Source organism: Monopterus albus, unplaced genomic scaffold (assembly GCF_001952655.1).
Source record: "Monopterus albus unplaced genomic scaffold, M_albus_1.0 scaffold16.1, whole genome shotgun sequence".
NCBI classification, from domain to species: Eukaryota; Metazoa; Chordata; class Actinopteri; order Synbranchiformes; family Synbranchidae; genus Monopterus; species Monopterus albus.
The window spans coordinates 4,801,820-4,806,253 of NW_018127896.1; positions in this window are offsets into that span (position 1 = coordinate 4,801,820).

Sequence of the window (4,434 nt, forward strand, 5' to 3'; positions counted from 1 at the left end):
CGCTTTAGACCAATCTAGACACATTTATAGCGAACATTCAGCTTACTTAATCGCTGTCCATTAACCACTGATAATCAGCGCTCAATTGGCCGTATTTATCCAACACAACGAACATAGAACAGTACAACAGGTAAACATCAAGACAAACATGGAACACGTAATCAGAACAGCCACTCCACGGTATCCTGCAAACATTTAAAACAAATTATTCACAACAGTTAGTCATGGTATTAGTTTTACATTATAATAACAGCAGTGCTTTCTCCGCCTGTGAAATAAACCCAGTTAGTTTGTCTCCCACCCGACTTCTGGGAGAATCACTCCTCCTGCAATTGAATATATACATTATTAGACAAAGGAGATAGTCAGAGTTTAGAGTCCAAAGTCAGGATGGTCATTTCTCCTGCACGCTCATAACACCACCTTGAAATTTTCCTGCCACGTTTTCCTTTGTTTTTCATCCTGTCCCAAAACCTACTGCAGCTTGCTTTAAAACCCAAATAAATCACTTGTACTAGCTGGAGCGCCTTTACAGCCTCCAAAAGTCTCTCTTGCACACCTTCCTGTTCACTCTCCATCTGTTACTCTGCCCTATTACATCATACTTTGCAACTTCCTTTTTCTCTACCCTGCTCAACAGAAGCAATAGCTTTTCCTTACTTCCATCTCTCAGCACCCTATCATCTTTCTGTAGTTTTCTGAAAAAGTGTCTCATATTGTTTCATCTTTTTTGCTTCTGTGACTCCTTCATCCCACTTTCAAGTTGTTTTAATGTCATTCCACCATTCTCTGATACTTTCTTCCTCCTGTAACTCATTTCTACCAAGTTCTACCACCCACAATACTGTATACGAAAAAAAACATATTAGTAAAACACAAAGTACACAATTTAAATGTGGCCAGTCTCACCGAGACCCTTCTGAAGTTGCAAAAGTTGAGCTTTGTTATCACCGTTTCTGTCCTCACGACACCACATTCAAATAGAACTTGTAAAAGGAACAATCTTTATTCAGACAAGAAATTAATAAATACATGTAGTTTTTACTGCGCAGATTTCTTGGCTCTTTGTATTTCTTCTAAATAGGGGCCTCCAACCCTATTCCCTTGGTACCAGATTGCAATTACAGAACACATCACCAGATGATTTGCTTTAGAATCGAACTAAATGTTCTTTGTAATTGGGAATTTATCCCATATTACATCAGACGGGCCTCCAACCCCGGGAATACCTGTATTTATCAGGTCTGGAACCTGAAGGGCCTTTCACCCAAGTAATTTATCAGATCTTAATGTCTGAAGAGCCTCCAACCCACGGAATTTATCAGAACTTAATGTCTGAAGGGCCTCCAACCCTGACGTCACTTCACTGATTGCTTTTCAAAAATATTGACATATTTAGAGAATCACACCACTTTGTTTTAAAATATTCAATATGCAGAACTTTTGTTAAAAAGGTTTTCTGCTCACCTTTTAGTACGGCTGTAGTGGTATGATTATTGGTCACACAAAATAAAGGTACCACATTTCATCAGAATTAATTTGACAGGTGGCCCCGCCCCCTACTCCTCCCAGCCAATCAGAATCGTTTATCCAGTACTTAGTCCCGCCCCATCCAATCAGATTCGTTCTTCCGGTTCCTAGTCCCACGTGGCCCCCAGGGGTACCCTCCGACCCCCCTGCATCTGCAGCTGGAGATAAGGAAGTCGTGACACATCCGCAGCCAAAGATAAGGAAGTCGTGGTTAACCGCATCTGAAAAGATAAACAGACAGTGGTTACAGTCTCTACGCACATGTGGTTATATAGATAAGAATATAACTGTATTTGATATAGGTTACAGCTCCTACATATGATGGTATAGCCACTCACCGTTCATTTTATTTTCTGTTGCCAAAAAAAAAAAAGTAGCAACACAGAATGTCAAACTACTGTCAATGAACAGCATTTTAGTGTGTTATCCTTAGAACATACATCCAAGCAGATAGGGTGAACACGATACCTTTTTTAATGCGCACCTCTGTCCCGGTTCGTTTTTGACATGCTTTCCACGCCCACCCCCAACCGTTCGCATGGCTATGCTGCGGTTTGTAGCCCCTTCTGTAATCATAGATAACAACACAGTACACGTTTTTAGAGATAAACCCAGACATACCGTTATCAGCAAGCACACACTCATGCCTGTCTCTTTATAAAAAGGCTGGGATTTTCATAGGCTTCTAGAACGAAAAAGTTTTTCATTCAGCAAATAGGCTGTATTAATGTCTGAGAAAAAACAAAATGGCTTCCCCTTCTTTTTCTCACGAGAAATTGGATGGAGTCATCAGCAACACACCTGTGATTATCACAGAGCAAATGGATTTATTCAACGCACCAAAGAAAGCCACCATGCATCTTGTCCGAGTCCAGAAACCGCCCGCAGCTTCGCTTCGAGGTGAAATCAAACTACAATCAGGCTATTTCGGCTATATTTTTCTGTACGGAACTGGTGAGTTGTCTTTTTACCAGCTGGACGAGGGCGAGACTTTTAGCCCCGAGACTGTTAAAACCCCCATCACAGCTAGCGACTGGGGTATTCTAAAATGTCTAGTTATAGAATACCTTAAGGAGTGTTATGAAAAATCAAGCCGTGATGATGCTGATCAGGATTATGATAGACAACCGGATAGGAAAATGCCTCGTTTTATGGAGCAGGCCAAAGGCATGAAGGTGCGACTGACCGAGGTTTTGGGAAAGAAACGGTCAAATGCTGAAGTGTTTAAAGCTGTTTGGGAGACACAGACTACACCGGCTGGTCGCTGGTACTACAAGATCACAGCTCATTCACCCGGAGACATAAATGGCACCATGTCCATGAAGCGGTTCAACACTGAATGTGGCGTTTTCAAACTGACCCTCAACATGCCATGCAAAGCCTGGGTGGAAATATTAAAAAAATGGGGAGATGAAATCACCGACCTGTTTCGTACGAGTCAAGAGTGGCAAGAGACGGTTATGCTGAAGAGAGTTCTGTTTGCCCAACTGAGCCCCGGCCACCTCCGCCCCTCTAGGAGAATAAAAAGAGACCGTGGATGGTGGTATTCACTCACCCTATGATAACCAGACTATCTCCATCTGACAACTATGGCCTCTTTCGATGCAAGTGCATCCTACGCTGAGATGATGTTAACCAAGGCTATTACTGCGATGAAGGGCTGCAACCGTTTTGCTTGACCCCAAAGGATCCTCCGCAAGACCTCACTACAATCCCTGAGGAGACCGACCCCCTTGAGGAGGATAAACCCACACGTAAGGTGTTTTGGGACACACTGAAATCCTTCGTGAGCCGCGTTTTGCATATAGTGATTCGCGAACTCACCGAATTTCTCTGCTATGGGTGTCAGGTTTCGCACCCAAGCCAAGTTCAGCACAGCTGCCTCTTCAGTGTACCCAATTCCTTCCTGGTGAAACACTACAAGGAGCTCAAGAGACGTGTGCTCACCAGCCATTTCATCATCGCGGCCTTGAGGTTGCTGGGAAAATACAACAACACATTGTCTGAGGTGAGAGCGGCCACTGAGAACATTTTGCACTGTCTACAAGATTCTGAGAAGTCGGAGGATGCTCTGAATGAAATACACAGAGATGTGTTTGACTCTGTGTTAAAAATCAACAATTTTCAAGAGGCTGTGGAGTTCTGGGAGGGCAAGGATTAACAACCCCTTTGTTGTTGCTGCTGCTGATAGCTAGCTGGGTGGTATTTGTGTGATTTATTTTTCATCTAGCCTTTTATTCTTTAAGAAACAGAACATGTAACGCTTTTCATTCTAATTGCATCCTCCCTTTTGTTTTTGGTATACATCTTCAATGCTTTTTTTCTTAAAAAAAAAAAAAAAGAGTTATCTGTGTTTTATAATTTTGCTTCTTTAAAAAACATGTTGCATAAAAAAATGTTATCTGTATACTACTTTTCATTTATCCATTCTTAAGTGTTTCTTTAAAAACAATCAAGCAAATCCATCACTGTATGTGTTCATATATATTTTCATCCAACTGTTTTTGTATTCTTCTTTAAGAAACAGAACATGTAACGCTTTTCATTCTAATTGGATCGACCCTTTTCTTTTTGGTATACATCTTCAATGCTTTTTTCTTAAAAAAAAAAGAGTTGTTACAGTCATCTTTGTGTTTATTTTGTATTATTGCCTCTTTAAAAAACGTGTTAAATAAAGATGTTATCTGTATGCTACTTTTCATTTATCCATTCTTAAGAAATGGATGTAGAAAGAAATTCTTGATAAAATGATATAGTGCTATGTTATGTATTTGCAAAACGATTCAAATAATTGTTTAATCTATTTGACCTTTGTAAAGACTTGACCTGTGGACATGAAATGCTGTGTGAGTAGGTGCAGAGAGACTCAGAACAACAGGAAGTCGTGCAGATACATACTGAGAT